General features: G+C 39.0%; 1 protein-coding gene across 1 annotated transcript in view; it reads left to right on the top strand.

The window, feature by feature from the left end:
• Nucleotides 1–17844, top strand: part of ZRANB3 (zinc finger RANBP2-type containing 3) — a 213165-nt gene that overhangs the window by 77855 nt on the left and 117466 nt on the right. The window lies entirely within an intron of this gene.

Below are 17844 nucleotides of genomic sequence, written 5' to 3'. Positions count from 1 at the left end.
TTTGCTCTAAAGATTAATTGTTTCGTATAAAACTTAATGTTAAAATAGTACTTATTATCACTAAACAATATGATACATTTAAGTGGCATGCACTTGTATATATTTATACTCATGTTGTCTCATTGAAATGAAAATTCTTGTTATATACACTATGATATTCTTTACCTTCATTCTCAGAGTAATATCCTATCTAATAAAAGAATAATATGCAAATTGACCATCAATCCAACATACAACATGGCCGCCCCCATGTGGTCAAAGATGGCTGCCCCCATGTGGACACAAGATGGCCACCATAATATGGCCAGCAGGGGAGGGCAGTTGTGGCGATCAGGCCAGCAGGGGAGGGCAGTTAGAGGTGACCAGGGCAGCAGACGAGGGCAGTTGTGGGTGACCAGGTGGGCAGAGGAGGGCAGTTGGGGGGGACCAGGCCTGCAGGGGAGGGCAATTGGGGGGTACCAGGCCTACAGCGGAGAGTAGTTAGGGGCAACCAGGCCGGCAGGGGAGGGCTGTTAGGGGTGACTGGGCCGGCAGGAGAGGGCAGTTGGGGGGAACTAGGCCAGCAGGGGAGGGCAGTTTGGGGAGACCAGGCCTGCAGGGTAGAGTAGTTAGGGGCGACCAGGTTGGCAGGGGAGGGCTGTTAGGGGTAACCATGCCAGCAGGGGAGGGCAGTTGGTGGGGACCAGGACTGCAGGGGAGGACAGGGGTGACCAGGCCTGCAGGGGAGGGCAGTTGGGGGCAACCAGGCTAGCAAAGGAGGGCAGTTAGGGGTTACTGGGCAGGAGGGGAGGGTAGTTGGAGGCGACCAGGCCTGCAGGGGAGGACAGTTAGGGGCGACCAGGCTGGCAGGGGAGGGCAGTTGGGGGTGACCAGGCTGGCAGGGAAGGGCAGTTAGGGGCAATCAGGCTGGCAGGGGAGCAGTTAGGTATCGATCAGGCTGGCAGGGGAGTGGTTAGGGGGTGATCAGGCTGACAGGCAGAAGCAGTTAGGGGCAATCAGGAAGGCAGGCAGGTGAGCAGTTGGGAGCCAGCAGTCCTGGATTGTGAGAGGGATGTCCCAGATTGGAGAGGGTGCAGACTGGGCTGAGGGACACCCCCCCCCCCATGCACAAATTTCGTGCACCGGGCTTCTAGTCTTTATATAGAAAAGGCTTAGTGTCCCTCTGTCTGACCAGTAGCTATGACGCGCACTGACCACCAGGGGGCAGACTCTCAATGCAGGAGCTATAATGACACGCACTGGCCATCTATAAGTAAATGGCACCATGGACCTGGCGCCAACAAACCAACACTCGGCTTCCCCCATATGTGACACAGGCCCCACCACCACCTGTGCAGGGCCAGCTCAGCCCAGGGTTCAGCGAGCCCGAGGGAGGGCAGTGAAGGATTGAAGAAAAGACAGACAAAGAGAATAAGCTGGGTCTAGGTGGATCACCTGTGTCTGGCTAAGACCACAGAGAAAGATCCAGACAGCAAGCTGAGCCTTTATTTTATAGCCAGAGGTAAACAAGGTAGTGGTCACCATAGTTACAATGTTCTTGTGAGTTTCACTTGTTTTGGCAGCACTTGCTGCACCTCCCACAGCCCATTAGCTACCCAGGAATGATCTAGGGAACGTCATAAGGGCTGTGCCCTCTAAGCTGGGACTTGTTTTGGCTTTGCCAACAGGTCAGTCCAAGGCTTAACCCTATAGCCGCTCCCTACAACCACCTCGGAGCAACAGCCCACCAAATTGCAGCCAACGCTGCCAAGACCCTATGGCACAAAATGCAGCCCACAGCCCAGCCCAGCCTGGAAACGGTGGCTGTGGGTGCCGGGTAGTAATTTCAGGTAGCAACCTCAGCTTCCTCTCCCTAGCCACTAGCCTCCTTGGAGTTTCTTCAACCCAGGAACACAACTTGCTTTATAGCCAGGTGCAAACATTTTACAATTTAACCAAATGTTTGTGAAGTGTTTTCCCATGCCTTATCTCATTTGATCCTCACAGAAGTCCTGGAGTAGGTAGATAGGAGACTTGGTAGAATCCTATTTTCTTTTGATTAGCAAGATGTGAATAGCGATATTAAAATATTTCTTCTAATTAATTTTCTTTCAATGTGCATGGATCCGTGCACCAGAACACGAGTAAATCAATAAAGTTCTAATTTTACCATCAGTTTGAGAAATGTGCTGCTCTTTTCATGATACCTTTAAAGCATATGACAGCAAAACAATATCACTTAAAAACAATACAAAAGGAGAAAATGACTACTGAATTTTTAAAAATATAGGTGGAACCATAAAAGATTCTATCAATTAACTGTCTCTTGGTTTTGGTTACATATAGACTCACCAATGGTTTGTCTTCGTAGTCTCTTCTTTAGGGAAAAAAAAAAGATTAAGATGTGAAAGGGTGTCTTGGTTCATGCTGATATTTACCTAAGGTTTTAGTTTGAACTTGTTATTCTATATTTATTCATTGAGACTAGATGTTATAGTTAGAAACATAGTCATTGCCCTTGAAGGACTTTGACAATACAATTGAAGAGATAGAACAGACATTTGGGAAATGACTGAAATTCCCATTTTGGAACAGGATGAATTCCAAAAGGCTCTTAATAAAATAATAAATTTGAGAACCTAAAATAACTGAAAGAGGCATATGTTTTACTCCCTGAATATGTTTGCACCCAATAGGAATGTAAACTCATCACCCAAAATCTCAAAATTAGGCATAACCATTCTATATAACATCTATCTATCTAATAATAGAGTAATATGCAAATTAGCCATCACTCCACGACAAAAATGGCGGCGCCCATGGCCACAAGATGGCGGTGCCCAGTCCTCTTAGCTCCGAGCCCCAGCACGCGATCCCGGGCAAAGCGGCCGCGGGCGGGCTCGGGGGCCTCAGGCCGGTCGACAGCGCCCCGCCCCGAGCCCTGGCGCAAAGTGCGCGATCTGGGGCAAAATGGCCACGGGCTGGGGGGCTGGGGGTCTCAGGCCGGCCGACAGCGCCCCGCCCCGAGCCCCGGCGCAAAGTGTGCGATCCGGGGCAAAGCGGCCGCGGGCTCGGGGCTGGAGGTCTCAGGCCGGCCGACAGCGCCCCGCCCCCGAGGCCCGGTGCGCGATCCGGGGCAAAGTGGCCTAGGGCTCGGGGGCCAGGGGTCTCAGGCCAGCAGGGCAGTGCAACCCCAATGCGCGATCTTCAGGCCAGCGAAGGCAGCCTGGGCTGGAGCTGCGCACCCCCACCGGGCTACCCCCACCGGGCTATCCCCAGCCAGGCTGAGATGGCAGCCTGGGCAGGGGTCTCAGCCTGGCTGGGCTGAGATGGCATTCTGGGCTGGGGTCTCAGCTGGCCAGGGCCCGAACCCCTTCCAGCGGTGGCAGCCTGGGGTCTCAACCATTGAGTCACACCAGCCAGGCAGATATGAAGGAATCTTAAATGTTTCTTTTTTTATAATATATATTTTATTGATTTTTTACAGAGAGGAAGGGAAAGGGATAGAGAGCTAGAAACATCTATGAGAGAGAAACATCGATCAGCTGCCTCCTGCACACTCCCCACTGGGTATGTGCCCCCAACCAAGGTACATGCCCTTGACCAGAATCGAACCTGGGTCCCTTGATTCTGCAGGCCAATGCTCCATCCACTGAGCCAAACCAGTTAGGATTGTCCAATATGCTAAAGGAAAAAACCCTATCTAATAAAGAGGGAATATGCAAGGGAGGGCATTTGGGGGTGACCGGGGTGTCAGGGGAGGGCAGTTAGGCGTCAATTAGGCTGGCAGGGGAGTGGTTAGGGGGTGATCAGGCTGGCAGGCAGAGCAGTTAGGGGCAATCAGGAAGGCAGGCAGGCGAGTAGTTGGGAACCAGCAGTCCTAGATTGTGAAAAGGATGTCCGACTGCCTGTTTAGGCCCGATCCATTGGATAGGGCCTAAACAGGCAGTCAGACATCCCCCAAGGGGTCCCAGATTGGAGAGGGTGCAGGTTGGGCTGAGAGACACCCCTCTCCCTGTGCACGAATTTCGTGCACCAGGCCTCTAGTAAAAATATATTTGTGGTAATTTATAGATGTGTATATTTATAATTTTTGTAACAGATCAGTTTTATATTTACAGAAAATCCTATATAATAAATCCTATATAATAAAAGGGTAATATGCAAATTGACTGAATGGCAGAATCACCGGTCACTATGATGCACACTGACCACCAGGGGGCAGACGTTCAACACAGGAGCTACCCCTGGAGGTCAGTGAGCTCCCACAGTGGGAGCACCACTCAGCCACAAGCCGGGCTGAAGGCTGGCGAGCACAGTGGCGGTGGTGGGAGCCTCTCCCACCTCCGTATCAGTCGGTCACCCTCCGAGGGCTTCTGGACTGCTAAACGGCACAGGCCAGGCTGAGGGGATTCCACCCCCTCACCCCTCAGTGCACAAATATTGTGCACCAGGCCTCTAGTATACTATAAAAGGTAACACCATCTTAATAGTCTCCACAATCAACTTTTGGGGAAAGTCAGAAATTATGGCATATCATTGCTACTTTGTTCTTCATTTTGATATCTTAGAGCAGGGGTAGGGAACATCTGGTCTGCAGGCCATATAAGGCCTGAGAAATCATTTGGTCTGGCCCTGCCAAGGCATTAGTAGGGGCGAGTTAAATGTTTGACCAAATATAGCAGGCTAATTTTTAAGTTAATAATTTTGTATGGCCCTCGAATGATGTTATAACTAACCACTGGCCCTTGGCAAAAAAAAGGTTCCCCACTCCTGTCTTAGAGATGTGAATAGGCCTTAAATCTATGGAATCTTTCATGGATTGAAATAAACACTTAATCAGTACCTTAACTCTTCTATTTTCTAACAAACTTGTATCTTCTCCTCAGTTAACATTAGAATAAGGATTATGGAGAGTTCATTATGAACCATTAGCTAGCAAGAGTTTTTTCATTATACCAATTGCTTTTCTTCAGTTTCTATTATTTACAATCACATAGTACTTGTCACATTTGAGTGATTTGTGATCTTCCTTTCAAAGCCTTTCTTATTTTTTAATTTAATAAACTTAAAAGAACCACTTAATATTTCCTTAATACTTAAAAAACAATTCTCCACGTTTGTGTCCATCATAATTACTTCTCTCTTTTCACCAGCATTTTAAAGACTCATTCTTTTACACCTATTTGAATTTATGCGGCTTATTATATGAAATCCTGTTAATAAAGAACAAAATCCTCAACTTTACAAATGAATACAAAAACAGGCTACAGAAATAAACAGTGTCATGTACAAGTCTAAGATCCCCATCCACAATCACTGATATCTTCTGGTAGTGGTAGAGTTAAAATGCCATTTTTATGAAATCTTTACTGAGCTAGTGTGGATAAAAGTTACTTAGTAAATTAAAAGTATTGAAGTGGAAAGAACTTGTATGTATGTAAATTATATGAACTCTGGTTTGACCTTCATTCTGTTTCCTAATTCTGTTCTGTTTCTCTTGCTCTTATCATAAAATTGTGGTGAAGTCAGAGAAGGAAATGCTGTTTATAATTTGGAGGTCAACCACCTTTTGATTTTCATATTAAAAAATATAGTTTGATATGATGACTATTTGACTCATCAAGTAGCTAAAAGCCTTAGGAGAGCAATTTTACCTCTCTGTTATTGAACTTCCTTTTTTTAGATGCTTGAATACCCACTTGGAGAATTGTGTAATTTAGCTGTCTGCTGTGATGTTTCCTCCTAGCTTTGAAAACAAATGGCTTCCTTCACTGGTATTACTCCCCCTTCTTCTAGTATTTTTCCACTATTATCTCTTTTTAATGTATCCAATCTTTGTGGAATTATATAATCTACTGTGTATAAGGTAATCATTAACTTTAATTAGAATGATGATTTAAGTGCTGTTTAATTGTCTAAGTGTGTGATCAGTTATAAAACAATACTTCAAATAACCAACAGAGCTATAACTTTTAATAAAATTAACTTTGCAACATAGGTTAATCTGTTGGTTTTTGTTTTTTTTAAGCCTCACTGAAGGATATGTTTGTTGATTTTAGAGAAAGAGAGAGAGAAAAACATCGATGTGAGAGAGAAACATTGATCGGTTGCCTCCCATACATGCCCCTACGGAGGTATGGAACCCTGACTTGAATCGAACAGGCAACCTTTTTGGTGTAGGGGATGACACTTCAACCAAATGAGTTCCTGGCCAGGTCTAGCTTAAACTGCTTTAATTACTTCTTTTCTCCCCCTCTTGGTTTAATGCAATTGTTTCAAGGGCTATGTAGTGAATGTACAGAAACTTGTGAATTCATATTCCTAAATGATGGACTTCAGACCATAGTCTGTAGTCAGGCTGTTGCACTATTATCTTAATTGCTTTCAATAATTACTTTTCAATCACTGTGTGCTTGTTTTGTTGTTCCCCAGTTGAAAATTATTGAAAATGTTTATTCATAAATGATTTTAAATGTGAAAAATAATTTCATATTGCCCTGACCTGTTTGGCTCAGTGTATAGAGCGTCGGCCTGCAGACTGAAGGGTCCCAGTTTCGATTCCGGTTAAGGGCATGTACCTTGGTTGCAGGCACAGCCCCAGTAGGGGGTGTGCAGGCGGCAGCTGATGGATGTTTCTCTCTCATCGATGTTTTTAACTCTCTATCCCTCTTCCTTCCTCTCTGTAAAAAATCAATAAAATATATTTTTAAAAATAATAATTTAATATTAACACAAACCAGGTAATTTAGTTGGATATACATGGGGGAAAATATTAAACCTACACACTTCCTACCTTATTTGTCAAGTGTTGGAAGGCTATTATTCTTTATAGAAACTTAGTATTTAGAAAATTTTATGATGTTAGTTTTTACTTAACAAAATAGGGTTACCATCTTGTATTTACATCAATAGTCTAATAATGTGTCATAACGGACAAAACTTCATCAGTACATGGATTCTGTATTCTCTTGTCTATAGTATCTATTATCAAAGTCAGAAAATTCCTACTTTTCTTTTATGTAACATTTTTTGCTAGTGCTTTACTTTAGCCCCCCTCCCAAAATACACATACACACACAAAAAGAAATTTTTTAAAATTTTTTTCCCCTGATACTTAAGAAAACATTTGGGGGTTGGGCAGAATGGGATACCAAATAGAGCATTGTTTTCCTTCCTTTTTCAAAAGAAAAGGAAACCTTTTGTCAAGGCCAAGCTACTTGGCTTGGCTTCTTTTGTGGCTATTTTTGCCATATAAATAGGTAAATATTTGGGAGAAAGGCCCTATACTCATCATTATGGATGCTTTGCTTTGGTCAGAGTGCTTTTCTGGAAGAGGAGTTTGGATGGGAGAGGTGGTGGGACCTGCGCAGTGCTGGCAGAGCATGTCTGCAGGCTGAAGTCAACTTTGAAAAACCTTGTCAGTTTCTCTGCAGGCAGAAATGTGTAGGTGTCTGGAAACACTGGAGAACCCTTGGGAAGGTTATTTCTACACAGCAGACCTTAGGATTGATATTGTGATACAGACTTTGCCAACATTAATTTACAGCTTTGAGGACTAAGAAATTAAACTAGACGTGAATAATTTTAGTTTTCATTTTATATAAGCCTAGTCGGGTTTGACAAAGTAAGCTGAGATGGAAATTTTTATTCCATTTGCTTTTACAAATCCTACTTTTCCTTTACCAGGCCAAGTTGAATTTAACATATCCTCCTTTGAGCTCTTACTCTTTAGAATTCATAACCCTTCTTGGTTGTTAGTACATTTTGTTGAATGAATGAACTGATTAAATTGTTAACAATTAACACATACATATCAAGTTCTAGTCTAGTTCTTTACATGTATTAATTTATCTCATGCTCACAATTCTATGGATTATTATTATTATTATTATGTTGCATGTGAGAAAGCTGAGGCACAGAGAGGTCAAGTAAATTGCCCAAGAATATACAGCAAGAATATGCTAGAAGCTAATATTAACCTGAAACAATCCAGTTCCCAAGTCTATCTATTACTGTTCTATACAAGGTCTCCAGGTACCAGACTTGCTATATTTTGAAGCAGGATTTTTGGGCACAGAAGAATCTGCAGGACACAGTGTACAAATGAATGAAGCTGAATGTTAGAATGAAGGTGATAGCATTAAAATTTTGTGCTGGTGAGACTATCTGTACCCCTTTAAATCAGTATCATTTGCCTGCTTCCTTCCTTTCCTTATTTCTAAGGCCAGCTTTATTAGTTTTTGGGTGTCCTTTCTTAAAAATAAATTTTAAAATTTTATAATGATTTTACAGAATTATCTTGAAGATTGTACACAGTTCTCTTATACCCTATAACCAGTCCCCTATTGTTAATATCCTAGATTAGTATGGTCTATGTGCCTCAATTAAAGAACCAATATTCATATATTGTTTTTAGCTAAAGACCATACTTTAGAGTTTCTCACCTTTTTTCGCATGTCCTTTTTCCATTCCAGGATTCCATTCAGGATACACATTAATTTAGTAGTCATTTCCACTTAGGCTGCTGTTGGATACGACAGTTTCTCAGACTTCCCTTGTTTTTGAAAATCTTTACAGTTTTGAGAATTAATGGTTCAGTATTTTATAGAATATCCCTTAATCAGGATTTGTCTGATGTTTTCAACAGACTAGGGTAATGTAGTTTGGGGAGGAGGACCACAGAAGTAGTGTTATTGTCGTCATGTCATATCAAGCACATACAATTAACATGATTTATCACTGTTGATATTGACCTTGATCACCTGCTTGTCAGGTTTCTCCACTGTAAACTTACTAGGGTTTTTTTTTTCTCCTTTTCCATACTGTATTTTTTGAAAGAAAGTAGCTATATGCAGTCCATGTTTAAGGAATGGGGAGTTACAGACCACTTCCTTAAAGGCTGAGTAAATACATAAATTATTTGGAATTCATTCATTTACTTTATTATGTATATCAGTGTAGACTCATGGATATTCATTTTATATTTTGGGTTATTATCCAATACTACTTTTTATCTTTTTGCTCAAATTGTTCCAATTTTGTTCATTGGGAGCTCTTTAAATTCACTCCTGTGTCCCTTTGACATAACCTCTGCATTGTGGGCTGTTTTGTTTGGGATTTGGGGTGTTTTTTTGTTGTTTTTATTTGTTTTTGTTTTTTAGCATATCTTCTTTCTGGCAGTACAAGATGTTCCATGCTCATATTGTATATTTCCTGAGCCAGTACCAGAATCAGTCATTTCTCCAAGAATCCCTGTTCCTTTTATTGGGGAATATTAGAACCAGGAGCTAGGTGCCAGGTGTACTCATTTTTACTGGAGTATTATTTCTTCTCGCTTCCCTCAGCTGACAGAGCAAGGAGATAAATGTGTGTATACTAATATGTGTATATACACATATTTATAAGTACATATTTAACTATCTGTATCTGTAATTAAGCTAAACGTGACTTCATACTGATGTCTCTAACTAATCAATTACTCATGGATCATTGTAGCTCCTCCCCCTCACTTATCTGTAACCTCCCTGGCTCCTACCATCTGCCATCCATTTATTTAATTGTTAAATTCCAGTATACATGTATGATAGTTTCAGCATTGTTCACCTGTATCCTCATGGAAAAGAAAATTATTAACTAGGGTGCAGTGCTTACGAACAGTTCCTTTTATGTTTATTCTTACAAATTCCACTCCTGAAACTACATAGGTTAGCACCTTATTCCTCTACAACCTTCAGTGAGGTTGTTTCATATATTTATAATACATTTATATATGGTAGCCTAGTTGTTCCAGCACCATTTGTTGAAAAGACTATTCTTTTTCCACTGAATTACCTTTTCTTCTTTGTCAAAGGTCAGTTGACTATTTGTATGGGTCTGTTTCTGGGGTCTCTCTTGTGTTCCATTGATCTGTGTCTATTATCTCAGGAGTACCACACTGTCTTAATTACTGTAGCCTGATAGTGATTCTTGAAGCTGGGTAGTGTGAGTTGTCCAACTTTGTTCATCTTCTTCAGTACTATGTTAGCTTTTCTAAGTTCTTTGTCTTTCTATATATATTTTTTCTAAATATTTTTTTCAATTATAGTTGACATTCAGTATTATTTTATACTAGGAGTCCAGTGCGCGATTCGAAATCACGCGGTGCCTCCCACCCTTGAGTCACCGGTCCTGCCTCACTCTCTGGCCCTTGAAGCGGCCGTGGCCGCAGCTGATCAGGCCCTCCCCCAGCGCAGGCATGTAGAGGCCCCTGCCGCCCTGCCCCCAATGCTGCACATGCAACCTCCTCCTGTCTGGTGAACCCGTTATGGCGTCCCGGTTAATTAGCATATTTCTCTATTTTATATATATATATATATATATATCTATATATATATATCTATATATATATTAATTTCAGGTGTATAGCATAGTGGTTAGACAATCATATAATTTACAAAGTGATCTCCCAATATTTCAAATACCCATCTGGCAACATACTTAGTTATTACAATATTATTGACTATATTCCCTATGCTGTACTCTGCATCCCTGTGACTGTTTTGTAACTACCAAACTTTTTTATAGTTCTTAATCTCTTCACCTTTTCCATATACATTTTAGAATCAGCTTCTCATGTACAAAACAGCTTGCTGGAATTTTGATTGGGATTGCACTGAAATAATAGGTCTAGTTGGAAAGAAACCTTAACAATGTGAGTCTTTGGTCCATGAATACAAAATATGTCTCCATTTATTTAGAATGTCTTTGATATATATTTTTATTTTTTTGTTAATACTCACCAGAGAATATTTTTCCCATTGTTTTGTTGTTGTTTTTTTGTTTGTTTGTTTTTAGAGAGAGTGGAAGGGAGAGCAAGAGACAGAGAGAGAAACATTGATGTGAGAAACATCAATTGGTTGCCTCCTATATGCATCCAGACCAGGGCCAGGAATTGAGCCTACAACCAAGGTATGTGCTCTTGACCAGAATCAAACCCAGAATCCTTCAGTGCATAGGCCAGTGCTCTATCCTGTGGGCTAAACAGTCTAGGACTGTCTTTGAATATTTTCATCAGAAATTTTCTGTGTTTTTTTTTGTGTGTGAGGTATAATTGACATATAACATTAAATTAGTTTCAGGTATACAGTTTGACTTTTGAAATGATCACCACATTAAGTTAGTTATCATTTGTCACCATACAGTTAACTACATTTAATTGAGAACTTTTAGGATCCATTCTTTTAGCAACTTTTAAATATGTAGTATAGTATATTGACTGTGCTTACCATGTTATACATTACATCCATATAACTTATTTATTTTATAACTGGAAGTTTGTAACTTTGACTGCTTTCACCCATTTCACCCACTCACAACACCCTACCTCTGGTGACCACAAATCTGTTCTCTGTATATGAACTCAGTTTTGTCTTGTTTTGTTTTTTGAAATATATTTTTATTGATTTCAGAGAGAAAGGGAAAGGGAGAGAGAGATATAAACATCAATGATGGGAGAGAATCATTGACTGGCTGCCTCTTGCACGCCTCACAGTGGGGATCGAGCCCATAACCTGGGCATGTGCCCTGACCAGGAATCCAACTGTCACCTCCTGATTCATAGGTCTATGCTCAACCACTGAGCCACGCCAGTTTTGTTTTGTTTATTTTAATTTTACATATAAGTGAGATCATATGGTAATTGTATTTCTCTGTTTGACTTGTTTTACTTAGCACAATGCCCTCAAGGTCCATCCATGTTGTAACAAATAGCAAGGCTTCATTCTTTTTATGGTTGAATAATATTCCATGTTTACTTTTGGCTTTATGGTTTCAGGCCTTACATTCAAGTCCTTAATCCATTTTGAGTTAATTTTTGTTGATGGTGTAAAATAGGGGTCCAATTTTATTATTTTGCATGTGGCTGTCCAGTGTTCCCAACACCATTTACTGAAAAAACCTGTTCTTTCCACATTTTATATTCTTGTTTCCTTTATCATAAAATAATTGACCAGATATATGTTGGTTTATTTCTGGGTTTGCTACTCTGTTCCTTTGATCTATGTGTCAATTTTTATGCCAGTACCATGCTGCTTTAATCACTATAACTTTGTAATATAGTTTAGAATTAGGGAGCATGATGCTTCCAACTTTGTTCTTTCTCAATATTTCTCTGGCTATGTGGGGCCTTTTGTGGTTCCATTCAATGTTTAGAAATGTTTCTATTTCCATGAAAAATGTCACTGGAATTTTGATAGGGATTGCACTGATTCTGTAGATTAGCTTTGAGTAGTATGGATATTTTAACAATATTAATTCTTCCAATTCATTAGTACAGAATATCTTTTCATTCATTTGCATCTTCAATTTCTTTCATTAATACTTTCTACTTTTCAGTGTACAAATCTTTCACCTTCTTGGTTAAATTTATTTCTAGGTATTTTGTTGTTTTTGATGCAATTATAAATGGGATTGTTTTCTTAATATCTCTTCCTGATAGTTTATTATTAGTATATAGAAGCACAACAGATTTTTTTTTAAAACACTGTTTTTATGTCCTGCAACTTTCCTGAACTCATTTATTAGTTTTAAGTTTTGTGGTTTCTTTCTGTTTGTTTTTGGTGGAGTATTTTGAGTTTTCTAAATATAATATCATATCTACAATCTATATATCTTTTCTTTTCTTTTATTTTCTTGTGTATATAGGTCTTCTAGTACAACATCAAATAGGAATGGTCAGAGAAGACCACTTTCTCACCATTAAGTATGATGTTAGCTGTAGATTTTTTTGTAGATGCTCTTTACCAAATTGAGGAAATACCCTGGTGTTCCTAGTTTCCTGAAAGCTTTTGTGGTGAATGGGTATTGGATTTTATCAAATGCTTTTTCTGAATCAATTGATATGATCATGTGTTTTTATTTCTTCTTTAGTCCATTAATGTGGTAGATTACATTTATTAATATTCAAGTGCTGAAACAGTCTTACATGCTTAGGATACATTCCACTTGGTCATGAAATAGAGTTCTTCTTATACGTTGTTGGATTTCATTTGCTAATATTTTGTTGAGGATTTTTATATCTATGTTCATGAGAGGTATTATTGGTCTATAGTTTTCCTTTCTTGTAATACCTTTGTCGGTTTTTGGTGTTAGGGTATTGCTGACCTCAGAGAATGAGTTAGAAAGTGTTTCTTTTGTATTCCAAAGGTCAAAGCTGAATCAAATGAAAACAGCTATTGTTTATTGCACTAGAGTTATATTTCCAAAATTCTCCATTTTTTCTGTTGCCTGTAGCTAGCCACTACCTATTTCTTACGTTTTCTCCTGCTCTTCTTCAGCATAGATTTAGTAACATTTCCATCTCTCTACTTATGGTTAATACTCACAACTTATTATCATTGCTGCGTTGGACAGGTTAATTAAGTTTTCTGAGCCTCACTTTCCTTGTGTAAAGTAGGGAATAATGATACTTTTCTCATGAGATTACTTATGTAAGGAACAGGACAGATATTTCTCAGCTATTCATTTCCCCTTTTCTCCTATCCCCAAACACCATGATTTTCTATGCTTTGATATCTCTATATAGGCTGGGATTTTTTCCTGATTCCTTTCCATTTGTATTTAGTCCTTTCCCAAGTCCACCTAATGAAATCATCATTCAAAATCCTCTTTAGTTATCACTTCCTCTTTAGTATCACCATCCTTGATGCCTTTTGGTTGCTCTCTGCTCCCAATTCTCTGGTTTAAATTATGTTCTGCTGTGCTTATCTGGTTCTCTCTTATAGATTGGAGCGCCTAGGAATCAAGCCATATCCACCTAGCAGTGCCTGGGAATAGTAGATTTCCAATTAATTTCTTCTGAATAAATGAATAAGAGAGAGAAACAAAAAGAATGTCTGCTGTTTTATTAAGTTTTTGTTGTTGACTTGAGACCGTGTGAGCTTATCAAGAGATACCTCTTCATCTGAACAACAGGGACATCTTGTCTACTTGTCACCAGAACTTTAAATCAGATCTACAACCCACTGCTGCCCACCTCCAGTTAGCCTAGGCTGTCAAGGTAATGGAGAAAACATTCTGTAACGTGAGTTTTGGTGCATAGGGATCTTTTTTTAAAAAAAAGTTATTAAAATGTCTAGCATAGAGTCCTCTTGCTGTCCTTCAAGTCATTCTTCAGTCTGAAATTTTTTATCTTGAACAACAGCAACATACAAATGCAACTGATTACATTTTCAATTTTAAAGAAGTTTACCCTAATTTCTTTGGTGGCAGATGTAATTTTGTTTAGGACTCCTGCTGTTTTGCACAGCTGTGTTATTACAATGTCCTCTCAATAGTCTTGGACAAAATTCAAAATGAAAAGCAGAGGTGACAGCCATAGTGAGTTAAACCCTACCCAGATAGAGCCAGACACAAAGCAACTTCCTGGAATATCATGTTTACTATTCACATAAGCATCTTAAGGCACAAAGCACTACTGCCATTATCTCACTGTGAATCACTGTTATTATACATTAACACTTCCAAGTATAGTACAAAGGAGGATGCTGCAAACATTTCTGCCTCACCAGTTTTTATTAAATGGATTGTTCTTAATGAATAGAAATGATTTAAAATTAAATATCAGCCTATAACTGCTTTTCCTTTTTTGGTAATGGGCTTATGTTTCCACAAAACTTAAAATCCCAAAGGGACCACAGCTGCACTGGGAATTGGGCAACAACTATGAATATGTATAAAGGCTCCAGACTTTTCAGAGAGCTGCTAGGGACTGTTATCAGTCCAGGTCTTATTTTTATACATTAGAACATTTTAAAGCCATTTTTTCCTTTAGGTATTGATTAACGTACCTTTTACTCCTATATTCAACAATAAATATTATCGAGAGTCTTGGGAATATAGATTAAAAAACATGCCCACCTTCCGAGAAGCTTTCAGTCAGGAATGGAAGGGGAGAGGGTGGTGTATGCCTCTGTGTGGTCAGTGTAAAAGGTAAGGGTACTAGGAATGCTGGAAATGAAGTTTACAATATAAATTCTATGCTACTTTTGTAGAAGTAACCATTAATTCCAGCTTAAGTCAGAGGCTTTGTGAAGGAGGTAAATTTGAGGTGGGCCTTCAGGAAGAAGTAAGTAGAAAACCAGCACTGAAAACCCCCCACAAAAAACCCTGAGGTTATAGACTGGGGAACCTTTCATGGTTTGTGAGCTCATTTCACAGAACTCTGTTTCATGGAACTGAGGTTAGATGCAGGATATGGGGCTGTGAGGTCCCTGCTTGACTTCAGCCACAGCTGCTGCCTCACTTTTGCAGCTTTATAAATGTTGAATTTCTGTGGAATGTTTTCTTTGAAAAAGGATTACACTGCTTTTTAAAAGTTTAAGACTGCTTTTCTAGATTTTTAGTGTCTTCTTTTTATGTTACAGTGATGTGAAGTAGTATCTTTCTTAACCTTTGTCTAATTTTAGTCATAAGTGATCCAAAATTTTTAGTGAAATGATGCAATCTTTCTCATTTTCTGCAAGGTTTAATATCATTTTCTTCTTTCAAATTCTAAAATCAATTTAATTAGAAATTTATTTTTTTAACGATGATGATATTTCCCTGTTTGAGCTTTTATGTATTTAAGCCTATAGGAAATGAAAAGTTTCTAGAGTCAAAGTAATTAGGACCACCAAGCATCCAAATTTTTTTACCATCACAATTTTTAATGGAAGATTTTTCAAATATTCTCTCTATATTCTTGCTTCTTTAAACATTATACACTACCCATAATATAACATTTTTTCAGTTAATCAAAGTTATCAACTACTGAAACAAGTTAGGCCCCTTCCTTAAATCTCTTAATTTCAAATTGTGTCTGCTTCTTATTCTTCACTAGAGGCCTGGTGCACAAAATTTGTGCATGGGGTAGGGGTCCCTCTGCCCAGCCTGCACCCTCTCCAATCCGGGACCTCTCAGGGGATGTCCAACTGCCGGTTTAGATGCAAGGATCGGGCCTAAACCAGCAGTTGGACATCCCTCTCATAATCTGAGACTACTTGCTCCTAACTGCTCACCTGCCTGCCTGCCTGATCGCCCCTAACTGCCCTCCCCCACCTGCCTGATCGCCCCTAAGTGCCTTCCTCTGCCGGCCAGATCGCCCCTAACTGCCCTCCCCTGCTGGCCTGATCACTCCTAACTGCCCTCCCCTGCTGGCCTGATCACCCCTAACTGCCTCTGCCTTGGCCCCCGCCACTGTGGCTTTGTCCAGAAGGAAGGCAGGACGACTGAAAGATGTCTGGTTGACCTGGTCTAATTAGCATATTACCCTTTTATTAGTATAGATTTTTGCTACCCCAAGGCCTTTTTCTTCCCTAAGTGAATTTTCAAAAATGACTCTATTTTTATTAACATTAGTAATGAGGCTATTAATAATAAGTGATATTAGAAAGGATAAATGAATAAATACTATTGACTGAATACTCTTGTGACTTTTCAGTACATTTTTATTAAAATCAGTTTTTTAGGTTATTTTATAATATGTCATTAATTGTTATTTTAATTTATAAATTCTAACATTAATTCCTAATATTGATTACTTTTTTATTCTAAAATGTTCATAATATTTTTTATTTTCTTTACCTTATTAGTATATGAAATAGTGTTAACTATGAATTAAATGAACTATTTTCTCTACTTTTGATGTCATTAATACTTCAGTAAAATAAAATGAAGCCCAGGTTTAATCTTAACATTGCATCTTCCTCATAAAATTTACCCTTTTATTATTTATATATGGTTATAGTCATTAATACTTTGCAAGTAACCATTTATTTTGATTCTAAACCAAATTTGAATTTATTTCTTAGGAAGATTTTCTTAGATGCCATTTTCATTAAATTTTCTGAAATTGAGATATATTACATTTTTTTCTCTAGTCTACTGTTTCCACAAAACCAGTCATTTTGATATGGGTAATATTTAACAAATGAGGAACGTTACTAACATATGATGCCATTATCATAATTTTGACATATCTTATTTATTTTTGTAGATTAAAATTGATGGGCTACATACTTTTGAGACTTTTCTGCACATGGATTCTTTAGAAAAACTTTAGAACCAGTATTAGTGCTAGCAGAAGACAAATGAAGGGCAATAACAGAAAAATTATCAATAACATAGTTATATTGAGAAAACAAGGGGCATCCCTAGCCAATAAAAATGTCAGAAACCAAATACATATTTCATCTTGCTATAGTAATTCCCTGTGGTTCACGTAACATTGTGTTGTAGGAGAAAGTATCTGTGACTTTGTCTATATAACTTCTACTCTAGAGAAGTGAACTATATAATTTGAACCTAGGAAAATCTACCTTGTGGTTGTTTCCAGACCCACCCACCCCCCCCCCCCAAAAAAAAAAATCATCTCTGTAAATATTCTCTAAACATAAAACTTAATTTTTTAAGTAATAAATACTTTTTAAAAATCTATGGTTTTATCCTTCTTATTCTTTAGTAGTCTTGTTTGTGTTTTTTTTCTTTATACCTGTTAAAAAACAAAATGCAACCAATGTGAATGTGAAGCTCTAATTGGCTTTATTAAGTGATTCATGAATCTGGCAGTAGTCCTATCTAGCAATTAGAAGGACACTCTCAAAGGTTGTACAAAATGGAAGGTTTTTTATTTATGTATTTATTTTTATTTTATTGAATTCAGAGAGGAAGGGAGAGGGAGAAAGAGATAGAAATGTCACTGATGAGAGAGAATCATTAATCAGCTGCCTCCTACATGCCCCACGCTGAGGATCCAGCCCATAACCCAGTCCTGTGCCCTGACCGGGAATTGAATCGTGACCTCCTGGTTCATAGGTCAATGCTCAACTACTGAGCCACAATGGAGGG

This window comes from Eptesicus fuscus, chromosome 11 (assembly GCF_027574615.1).
Source record: "Eptesicus fuscus isolate TK198812 chromosome 11, DD_ASM_mEF_20220401, whole genome shotgun sequence".
NCBI lineage: Eukaryota > Metazoa > Chordata > Mammalia > Chiroptera > Vespertilionidae > Eptesicus > Eptesicus fuscus.
Note: the sequence above shows the minus strand (reverse complement) of the source record. Positions and strands in the feature narration are given on the sequence as shown.